The following is a 12,219-nucleotide window of genomic DNA, read 5'->3' as shown; positions in this document are numbered from 1 at the left end:
CCTTTGCTGTTAAGTTGTGGTGATACCCTGGGCCATCACTTCCTCTCTTCCAGTATCTCAACACCTATTCTCACCCACCCCTCCAAAATATAGAGTCTGGGCTCTACCTCTACCCCCCACCCTCCACTAAGACAGGTTACTCAAGTTTACCAAATCCAATGCAAATTAATCATTCCTCTTCTTACTCAGCCTCTCTCTCTGTAGCATTTGACACTGCTGAACATTTCCAGCTTCAAAAACTCCTCCACAGTCTTGGTTTCTACCACCCTGCCTTATCCAACCTTCTCTGGGGAGTTCTCACAGAGTACTCTTTGATAAACCCTATTTTCTCTCCCATCCCTAAAGACTTGCTGACCCCTCTAGCTCTCTCCATTGATGCCTGCTTCCTCAGTCGCCTCATCCCACTTAGATCCCAAATGTCACTTCAAGTCTTTATTCTAACTGCTGGCAGAATATATCTAAATATAATTAAAATAATAATAAAGGTTATCATTAACATAATTGTCTAGTCCTTCCCTTTTCAAATTTCAAAGTGCTTTCACATCATCTCATTTCCTCAGAAAGAGCAAGCACAACCCCTATTTAATAATTATGGACGCTGGAGTTCAGAGACCAATTCAAGTCCAAACTAATCTGCACCTTCTTTCTTACCTCACTTTCTTAATCTCTGTTAAAGGCAAAAAGTATCTCAATCTCCAGGGCAGAAACCTTGTACCAGTTTTAATTCCCCTCTCTTCTCCCCACCCCTGATTTCTGTCCCTAAGTAATATGGAGTCCTTCTCCCAAGTATCTCAGGTTTGCCTTCTTTGGTCGGATCTGCCATTTTAGAGATCCACACACAACTTCACTCTATCAAGATAACAAACGGATTACTGTCATCCCAACTTGGCTTACCAGCTACCACTGGCTATTCCTGCTTGCTAACTACGTACTTGAGTTCCAAGAAAACTTTCATCCTGAAAATCCTTTTAATTTATGAGAAAAGAATGACACGTTTTCAAGAAATTATCCCATGTTTTTTACCTCCTGAATGTTTTCACTTAAATCATCCTTTCAGTTAAAATGAGTCATGGGGCGCCTGGGTGGCTCAGTCATTAAGCATCTGCCTTCGGCTTGGGTCATGGTCCCAGGGTCCTGGGATCGAGCCTCCCTGCTCTGCGGGAAGCCTGCTTCTCCCTCTCCCACTCCCCCTGCTTGTGTTCCCTTTCTCTCTGCATCTCTCTCTGACAAATAAATAAATAAAAATCTTTTTTAAAAATTTAAAAAAAATTTTTTAATGAGCCAGTCATTTACCAACCCATTCACTCACCTCCCACTGCTATATGCCCACAATGTGTGGGGTCACAGAAAGACCAACATGACACAGCCTCTGCCCTCAGAGTTTATGGTCTAATAAGAAACATGTCCATATGTCCTTCAGAAAGAATGTTAACAATTAAGTCTCACCGTAGTGAGTACCTCCCTTTGCCAGGGGCCATGGGAGTGGTAGGGCAGGTCATACAGAGCCAGCATTTAAGGAGTTCATGGCCCAGCCAAAGAGACAGGAAGAACATAATGGCAGTGAAACATGGGATCCGTCCTGCCCACTAGGTTTTCATGATATTCCTGGACCAGCAGCCACAGTAACCTCGGGGTTCTTGGCCCAAGTCTCTCCTGCAGGGGCTGGGCAGAGCCTCTGCAGGCTGAGCTATTCCAGGAACAATGAGGGAAACATTTGTAGGAAAAGGAGAAAGAAAAGAAGGTGAAAAGCAGATGGGCTCTGGAGACAGCAGGGGTGAGAGCTGGTCCCCAGGGTAGAGAAAGTACTGGTATGGTGGGCTGGCATGGGAGGAAAGGGTTCAACCGAGGCTAGCCAATTTGAGTACATAAATGAAGGAAAACCCTCCAAACATGTCGCTCAGTGTCTCAAAACACAGTAAATGCTCGGTAAAACCTTTGTGCATTTTTTATTATAGAAAATACAGAAAGGCACAAAGAAAGTAAACATTTATTTATGATAGAATGACTACCAACATTTCCGCCATACATAATTTATTCAAATGGATTGTTTCTGTGGAATAAGAGAGTTCAGCAAATGGATGTGCTTCCAAATGGGGTAGAATGAATTTTGGAGTTTCCTTCAGCAATGTTATGTGTAAAAGTTGCCAACCTTAAAAGCAAATTTTATCAGCAAAATGAGTTTATTTGGGAATAACAGGAATTACAATTCAGGACAAGCAAGCTATAGCAAAAGCCACAGGCAAGTTCAGAGAACAAAGGACAGTAATGCTCTTTTATAGAGCGAAGGGGGGAGTTGGGAAGGGCTGTTATAAACAAAAGTCCACTAACGTAAACTTTGAGTTGGAAGTGTAGTGGCTTTTCATTGGCCCAGCTGTGACAGTCTTGCGTTGTGGGGGCCATTGCTGGACAAGGAGACAACCTTTCTTTCTCTTTCCGGGGTAGTAAAGTAGGCTTCCTCCTGTTGAGAATGCAAGGTACATCTCTTCCTGATGGGTCTACAAAGGGCTGCAATCAGTGGTAGGACCCGAGGGCTCCCCTTCTGGCCTCCCAACTCCATTTTAAATGAGGTTTCTTTTATTCAGTTTCCCAAGGTAAATACGCCTTATCATTTGGTTAAAATGTGGCTAATTATGGCAAGTAATTTGATTGAAGATAAAGGAGCTACAAGAAAGTTGATCTAACCACTATATCCAAACATGTATTTAACAAATCCTTACTGAATGGTTACTAGGTGCTAGGCACCAAGGCCTGATTTGTAATACTCCCACTGTGTTTGGCACCAGTTGACTGACTACTGGAAACTTCTGGGAAATGCCAAGGAGCAAATGAGGCGGCACTGGTAGATCAGGAACCCTGTTATCGGCTGACATGTAGTCCAGATGCCAATGCTCTAGGTGGTTTCCTGGGAGATGAGCAGCAGGAAGTGAGGAGTTTCCCCCACCATCCCTTATGGTCAGCACCATCAGTCCCTACTCTGACCTCAGGTCTTCAAGGAAATGAAAGCTTGCTCTCCCTTACGAAGCCATGCCCCCCACATGCAGGTCCACAGACCTGTGGGACTAGAAGGGTGGCATGATCTTACGCTCCTCCCATCAGAAGTAAATGAGAAGAGTTCATCCACATCCCAGACCAACCAAAGAGGGGGTCTTGGGGAGGGAGATGCAGAATGAAAGGAGATGAGAACCGAGGAAGCTGAGTCTTGAGAAGTCAGAAGCTAAGTAGGCAAGGAAACAAGGAGGCAAGGAGGCTAGGGGTGTGGAGAAAGCTGTGGAAGCTGAGGCACCGAGGCTACTGGGAGAAGAGGAAAGCAGGGAGCAGTATCTGGCTGCAAGGGGAAGATCCTACAGGGAGATCCAAGAGCAAGGGCCCAATGTGCCCTTTCAGAGGTCATCAGTTGCAAACCTGCCTGTCTCTTTAGCGAATATATAGAAACAAGAGGCCCCACTTCAACAAGTCTCACATTAACAGGTCCTACTTCCTCCAACTCATTCTGCCTGATTGCCAAGTACAAACACAAAGGTGATTTCATGCTTAGTCTCCTTTAGGTCTCAAATAAATAGCAGGCCCCATGCCGGAAAACAGTATGGAGGTTCCTCAAAAAGTTGAAAATAGAGCTACCCTACAACCCAGCAGTTACACTACTGGGTATTTACCCCAAAGATACAAATGTAGTGATCCGAAGAGACACCTGCACCCCAATGTTTATAGCAGCAATGTCCACAATAGCCCAACTATGGAAAGAGCCCAGATGTCCATCAACACATGAATGGATAAAGAAGATGTGGTATATACCTTAAAATAATTTACCTTACAATTTTGCTGTTCAGTGAATCATTTTGATAGGTGATCAACAGTTCTAGGATGCTGTACTTTTTTAAAAAAGATGTTATTTATTTGTTTGAGAAAGAGAGAGGGAGAGAGCAGGGGAGAGACAGGCAGAGGGAGAGGGCAAAGCCGACTCCCCACTGAGCAGGGAACCCAACATGGGGCTCGATCCCAGTGATGTGGTTTGGGAATATAGATGAGGTTCGGAGCCGATGACCAAGAAAGAATTCTTGAGATGTCTTTGGTGCAAAATGGTGATTTATTAAAGCATGGGGACAGGACCCGTGGGCAGGAAAAGCTGCTGCCCCGGGGTTGTGAGGGGTGGCTGATTCTATACTATGGGGTTGGGGGAGGTAAGGAAAAAGGGAGGTTTTGAAAGAACTTTCATGTATTAAAGGAGGACACAGGATACCGGAGGCTTTGCTATTTGTCCAGTTAAGGTTTGTTTTCCTGGGGCACCTGGGTGGCTCAGTCTTAAGCGTCTGCCTTCGGCTCAGGTCATGATCCCAGGGTCCTGGGATCGAGCCCCACATCGGGCTCCCCGCTAACAGGAAGGCTGCTTCTCCCTCTCCCACTCCCCCTGTTTGTGTTCCCTCTCTCGCTGTCTCTCTCTGTCAAATAAATAAATAAAATCTTCAAAAAAAAAAGTTTGTTTTTCCTTCTAGTAAGGCATTAACAGTAAGATAGCTGGGAGCTTCCTGGAGGAATGTTACATTCCTCCTATCACACATCCTTATCAATGGGCTGTAGGTTTAAAAGAAATTCAATTTTATTTGCATTTCCTTCTGCCTCAGCCTCCCTCAATTTTATGGAGGGGAGGGTGATGTTAGGGCTTCGGGAAACTGAGTTATGGGTCTTTGGAAGTTAGGCTATTGATAAGAAAGCTTCTTCCTTGTAAATCACTAGGACATTTGTAAAGTGGGAGACTCAGGTCTTGCAGGATTGTGATCTCTACAAGTTAACTACTTGTTTTCCCTTTAGAGCAGCCAGCAGTGCCTGAGGAATGTCACAAATATCCCATGGAGGGGGAGGGTTGTGGGGTGTCAGCTTCTGCTTTGTCCTCAGCTTGCCTTCTGCTCCCTCATCATCAGGACCCTTAGATCATGACCTGAGCCAAAGGCAGACGCTTAACCAACTGAGCCACCCAGGTGCCCCTAGGATGCTGTACTTTTAAAGTCTAAAATTCACATGCAGGGGATTTGACTACTTAGGAAGATATTTGAACTGATTAGTAGTTCACCTGTAAGACAAGATTCTACAAAATAATCATTTGATAAAGTAAAATAACTTCCCCTTTATGACTCTGGAAATTACATCAAATAGGCTTTGGACTGTGCTATTTAATCCAGACATAATTAACTTAAGGTCCTGGAAGAGCTTGTCCAAAACTTAAGGTGGCGGTGGTTTCCAACTATTTGCTCAAAATGCACATCTGCTCGTAAAAGCTAATTGGTGTTTTCTGTTGATTATGCTAGAATGCTGAGCTTCCTACTGCTGAATTTCAGTCCCATTTGGAGGATATATTACTCAGGCCAGGGATTTAGGAGCAGCTGCCTTGAATTATTATGTCATTTCATTATAATTTTATAAATTATTTGTACAATAAAAGCTGGATTATCTGACATTGCCCTAAGAAGTTCTAGGAATCTTCGGTGTCTCTGATGTACTACCAAAATAAATCCTTAAGCTAGTTGACTATTAATACTGAAATTCAACCAGTATCAACACATTCTGAAGACATGTCAGAGTTGTCTCAAAGTCTGTAGATAAGCAGAGGAAGGAAAAAAAAATAAATCTTTCTCCCAAAATTCAAAACTAAGAGAAGCTTAAGAGATTCATAAGATATTCCTTTTTTAAAGAAATAAAATGTGATTTAGGATACAGTGCTGTTGGATTTTATGCAGGGGATGTGTTCCTGAAGACTTTATATAATTTAAAACATTAATTCCAGACAGAGCCTGACACAGGGTGGCCTTTATTTTTGCTTATCTTCTAAAGAAGAAATGTCATGTAGCAATACTTAAATGGCATTTACTAAGCCAACTTCTTTTAGAATATATGATTCTTGATTATTTTTTAATTTTGGAGGAATTTCATTGTTTCAAACTTTGCATATTGAGTATGACTTAATATCTTTATAATGCTCTATTTCAAATACAATGAAAAATACATTAAACACGATTACACTACAGAAGAAACAGGAGAAAGTTATAGAAAAGGAAAAGAAACTGAAGGATAGTCATTAAAATAATCTGGTTTAGTTACCAATTATAATTTTTCCTTCATAATATTTGCAGCATATATGACAAAGAACCAATTTGCCTAATAATACACAAAGAATTCTTACAAGTCAACAATAAAAAAGATAAGCTAGTGATATAAATCCTTCTCTCTATAGAATCTTCAGTAAAATCCACTTTACATCCTTAAAAAAAAAGAAAAAAGATAAACTATATTTTTAAAGGGAGAAAAGAAATGAAAAAGTGTTCCACGAAAGAAATACAACCTATAAAGACTGATAGCCAGTGTTATCATAGGTGGGGATTGGGGGTGGGAGAAGACTTTAATCCCTCTTAATGAGGGTGTAAATTGTTACAACCTCCAAAAGAGGGTGATTTGGGCCATCTATGTGAGAACCAGAAATTTCACTTATGGGAATTTGCCCTAAGGAAATAAAGCCACAAGGAGAAGCAAATGTCCATGAGCATTGTTTACAGGACCCAGGATGTGGCTGCCAGCCTCATCCATGAAGACTGACTCAGGTTTCCCAGGTGCCAACTATCACACATTACCTGCCCCTTCAGCAGCTCCCGCCAGGAATCCAGGCACAAAGAGAACACAGGGATTTCTGCAGCTGCTCTGGGCTGGGTAAGAACACAGGTGAGATGTCACATCTCCCAGTGGCATTTCACTGAAAAATCCTCCAAAGATCTGCCTCTTCACTTGGGCCTCTGGCCAACCCTGTGGCTCCTCCCAAGTCACTATTATTCAGGAAATCTGGTGGCCCTTCTTAAAAAGCCAGGCCCAGGGGCTGGCATTCCCCCCACAGTCATAGCTTACCAGACCACCTCTACCTAGCAGGCAGGACTGCTTGCAATAGCTACTAAGAACCGGAAAATGTCCCTGGTATTATGTTTGTAACAGTGAAAAACTAGGCCACAAGTATAAATGTGCTCATATAGGGGATTAGACAAATTATGATACAGTCATCCAATGGACTAGCTTTTGAAAGGAATGAGTAGGATCCATTTCAGACTAAAATAGAATGATGTCTAAGAGATACAACTAAAGAGAAAAGACTTGCAGAACAGGATACCTGCCTGCTTGTACACGGAGGTACCCCAATGCCTGAAACAATGTCTCGAACAAAGGCGGTGATAATAGAGCACCTCTTTTGAGGTGCTGACAGCTGAATGGATGCATGTTTGTAACGAGAAAAATCTAGAAGGTCTACAATCTTGTCTACCATATTCCCTGTAGTCTCCTAGAAGCTGGAAAATTACCTGGTAGCCCGGTAATCCCATAGTATGTCTTTAAAAAATACACAACAGTTACAGCAGCTAACCCTGAGAAAAGGAAGACTGCAGGAAGAAGGAAAAGAGGCCACTTTTTACTTTACATGTTCCTATATTCTTTAGCTTTTCTTAAAAGCACGTAACACAATGGTGATCATTTATATAGTAGAGGGAGAGGACAGAAAGGTTGAAGTTTTTAGAAAAATATGGGTAAACAATAGCCAAACTATGGAAAGAGCCCAGATGTCCAATGACAGATGAATGGATAAAGAAGATGTGGTATATATATACAAAGGAATATTATGCAGCCATAAAAAAATGAAATCTTGCCATTTGCCAATGACATGGATGGAACTAGAGAGTGTTATGCTAAGCGAAATAAGTCAATCAGAGAAAGACAAGTATCATATGATCTCACTCATATCTGGAATTTAAGAAACAAAACAGAGGATCATAGGGGTAGGGAGGGAAAAATAAAACAAGATGAAATTGGAGAGGGAGACAAACCATAGAGACTCTTAATCATAGGAAACAAACTGAGGATTGCTGGAGGGGGAGGAGGAGGGATGGGGTAACTGGGTGATGGACATTAAGGAGGGCGCGTGATGTAATGAGCACTGGGTATAAGACTGATGAATCACTGACCCCTACCTCTGAAACTAATAATACACTATATGTTAATTAACTGAATTTAAATTTAAAAAAAAAGAAAAACATGGGTAAAATAAGTGTATGTCCTACAATCTGCTATCCTTCAAATTATTCTCATTTTAACTACGTCGCTCCAGCCATTTTGTTCTAGGTCTCTAAGTGATCCAGGACAAACTTACAGTTCATAACTGTATGACTCCTTGACTATGCCTGTTTACATGAACAATCCTTTCCACATCTATTTCTAGGTCCACAAGGGTAAGTCTTGAGTAATAGGAATTTTGGATACCTAAAAACTCCCATTCCTCCAACACATAAAGTAGCCAAAGCTTTTAATGTGGCATAAATTAATATCCAGGGATGGCATGAAAACGACACTCATGGGTGATGTGGAAAGTGGAGAGTGTCCTTTTTTTACCTTCAGTGGAGGGCTGCTGACCCAATGACAGTGGGAGAAAAGTTGACACGAAATAGAGAGGGATTCCTGGCCCCGCTGCCCCAGTCGGTGGGAGCCATGGACCTTAGGGCATCCCCATCACAAGTCTGTGAGTTTCCTTAACTCTCCCAGCACCCCACGGAGACTATCTCACCTGCCCTCTCCACCCTTTACCACTGAGGTGCGGCGGAGGTGGGGGGAGGCAAGTTCACCCCTGAGGTGAGAGAGGGGCCAGCCAGAACACATTGGCACAACATTTGTTTGAAACCCCACTCTAAATTGGCATTCTACTCAAAACCGTCTATCTGCATTTGTTTCTCTTTTTTTAGATTTTATTTACTTATTTGAGAGAAAGCACAACGGAGAGGGGCAGAGGCAGAGGGAGAAACAGACTCCCTGCCGAGCAGGGAGCTGATACGGGGCTCAATCTCAGGACCCCGAGATCACGACCTGAGCCAAGGCAGCAGGTAGACACTTAACTGACTGAGCCACCCAGGCACCCCTGCATTTGCTTCAATATAAAAGTATACGAGTATTTTCCCCCAAAATCTCCCAAATAAATCCTCTGTTCCGGGAAGATGGAACCTGTGTAGATGGTGGTTTCTAGTACCCCCAGCAACACACACACCAACTGAGATTTGAGTTGAAAACCTAACGGCAGCCTGTCCTACCTCACCTTCAGCTCAGACTTGATTATCAAAGTCTCCAGGCCATTCCAGGACTCCAGGATTCCTAGGCTTCAGTCAACCACGCACACCATCCCCCCAGCACATGGCTGTCCTTATCACTCTTTTTTCTACTCAGAAAGCATAGGGGTCCTCTTATTTCCTTCTGCATTTGGCACAAACTCCTTTGTCGTGTTTTCCTGAATCTCCATAGTTGGACTGCACCCTCCTGGTTCCTCTAGTGCCCACACCTGCTGGTGATCCCACACTCACAAATGGCCTCTCCATGTACAAACACTACCTGCTTGCTCCCACCTTTACGCCTGGAATTTCTTTCCCACTCACCTCTAAACGTCCAACTCATGTTCTTCCAGACCCAGCTTAAGTTTCCCTTCTCAAATGTAATAATTCCCTGCTCTTCAAGAATGAGGTGACAGCGGCAGTCTATGCTAACTAACAGTTTGGCTGGTCGCTTGATTTTTTTCTTGATTTTGGGTCATGCCTTAGCTCTGGTCCCTAAGCCTCCTCTGAAACCATCTCAGTGGCGTGTTTCCTTCTCCCACTCCCCCAACGCCATGCCAAGTCCCTGTCTTGGTCCCTGTCTACCTTGTCCCTCCAGGCCTTCCAATGATCCTGGCCCTGAACCCCAGCCCCATCCTGCTTTCATGTCAGTCCTCCCTGATGCCCACCTATTGCTGCTGCCTGGGACCAGGGGGTCCTGCCCCCTGGCGGGGCACCCTCATGTAGCCTCTTCGTGGTGGGCTCTGGGTTCCAACTTTCCCAGGCAGAGAGAACACTGGTTACTACATTTCTGAATCCTGGACACCTCAACCAAATGAATTAAACTTATGCTGTTTCCAGGTACGTGAATTACGGCAACTCAAAGATGGGCCTATGGAGCCTCTGTTAAAAGAGCATGCAGTGGCTTTTTCCGCCATCTTGGGGTCTGAGGAGGCCTGCTGGGAACAGGACTCCTATAACGCCAAATAATGTCTGGAAGGCTGTGGTCCAAGGCCATTTTTGCTGGCTATAAGCGGGGTCTTCAGAACCAGAGGGAGCACACAGCTCTTCTTAAAATCGAATGTGTTTATGCTCGAGATGAAACTGAATTCTATCTAGGCAAGAGATGTGCTTATGTGTACAAAGCAAAGAACAACACAGTGACTCCTGGTGGCAAACCAAACAAAACCAGAGTAATCTGGGGAAAAGTAACTCGTGCTCATGGTAACAGTGGCATGGTTCGTGCCAAATTCTGAAGCAACCTTCCTGCTAAAGCCATTGGCCACAGAATCCATGTGATACTGTACCCCTCAAGGATTTAAATTTAATGAAAAGTAAATAAAGGTGTAGATTTGTTAAAAAAAAAAAAAAAAAAAAAAAAGAGCACACAGTGTACTGGAGAAAACAGTCCAGAAGAGGCAGTGATTTTTCCTGCCTGCCATGAGAGGGTGTCAGTAAAGCAGAAGGGGCAATACTTGACCTGGGCCTCAAAGGGTGTGTTATGATTCCCCAGCCTGAAGTTGGAAAATGGGGGGCTGGAGGGAACATGTGGGGACAGTCCAGACAGAAGAACCTGCCTGAGCCAGAGGCATTGAAAACATGAAAGGCCCAAGCCTCTTCAAAATACCAAACATACTAGCTCAGTTTGCACTAAATCTTTCCAGTTATGATATGTTTTCCCAGTTCCAGATAAAAGAAAACATTTTAAAGAACAGGGCAGAGCTTGGGCATGTTCTCTTGCAAATCCTTACTGGGGGGTAATAAACCTTATCCTTTGAAAGTAGATCGTTTGTTGTAAATATCCCAAAGTCAATTAAAGGATGACCTAATGATTCATGTGGGTTACCAAACTGGTTCATGCACTATGGAATGAGTAAAAAGTAGACTAAATGAGTCATCTTTATGCTCTATAGACTGAGTAAAAAAGGAAGGACACTGATCTTGGCCCATGAAAGGTCTCAGAAGGCAATTCTTTTAAAGATTTATTTATTTTAGAGAGAGAGCGCGTGTGCACATGAGAGGGAGGGGTGGGGAGAGAGGGAGAGGGAGAGAGAGACTCTCAAGCAGACTCTCCATGGAGCACAGAGCCCAACGACGCAGGGCTCCATCCCAAGACTCCGAGATCATGACACTCAGTCATCTGTTCCACCCAGGCACCCCACAGAAGGCAATTTTAAAAGTTAGTGACAAAGCAAGAAATATAGGAATTTTCTTAGGTACTCCCTCTGCTTCTACCTTCACCTTAAATTACTGACCGAAGGGCGCCTGGGTGGCTCAGTTAGTTAAGCATCTGCCTTCGGCTCAGGTCATGATCCCAGGGTCCCGGGATCAAGCCCCACATCGGGCTCCCTGCTCAGTGCGGGGCCTGCTTCTCCCTCTCCCTCTGCTTCTCCCCCTGCTCATATTCTCTCTCTCTCTCTCTCTCTCTCTATCTCTGTGTCTCAAATGAATAAATTTAAAAAAACTTAAAAAATAAAGTAAAATAAAATAAATTACTGACCGAGCCAAGATCTGTAATCTTTTCCCTGACCACTGAAAGATTCCATTGTCCTGGCTACCTCATTCCTTTCTTTCGAGTCCCTAACTTAGGTTAGCCATTGATTCTCACCTGGATAAACCAAAGGTGCAACATGATTAACATGTTTTCTGGTTGGGTAGAAGGTGGGGGAAGTCAGGTCATCATTTTCTATATTGAAAAATGTTGGGGCGCCCGGCTGGCTCAGTCAGTGGAGCATGAGACTCTTTTTTTTTTTTAAGATTTTATTTATTTTGGGGCGCCTGGGTGGCTCAGTTGGTTAAGCGACTGCCTTCAGCTCAGGTCATGATCCTGGAGTCCCGGGATCGAGTCCCGCATGGGGCTCCCTGCTCGGCAGGGAGTCTGCTTCTCCCTCTGACCCTCCCCCCTCTCATGCTCTCTGTCTCTCATTCTCTCTCTCAAATAAATAAATAAAATCTTTAAAAAAAAAGATTTTATTTATTTTTGTGAGAGAGAGAGAGAGAATGTGTGTGAGCATGAGCAGGGGCAAGGGCAGAGGGAGAGGCAGACTCCCTGCTGAGCAAGGAACCTGATGCGGGACTCAATCCCAGGACCCTGGGATCATGACCTGAGCCAAAGGCACTTAACCAA

At 43.8% G+C, this 12,219-nt stretch overlaps 1 pseudogene; it reads left to right on the top strand.

The window, feature by feature from the left end:
• The first annotated feature begins 10,033 nt into the window (after positions 1–10,033).
• Positions 10,034–10,414, top strand: LOC118002814 (annotated as a pseudogene).
• Positions 10,415–12,219: the final 1,805 nt, after the last annotated feature.

This window comes from Mirounga leonina, unplaced genomic scaffold, assembly GCF_011800145.1.
Source record: "Mirounga leonina isolate KUSES-001 unplaced genomic scaffold, KU_Mleo_1.0 Mir_83, whole genome shotgun sequence".
Classification (NCBI taxonomy): Eukaryota; Metazoa; Chordata; class Mammalia; order Carnivora; family Phocidae; genus Mirounga; species Mirounga leonina.
Note: the sequence above shows the minus strand (reverse complement) of the source record. Positions and strands in the feature narration are given on the sequence as shown.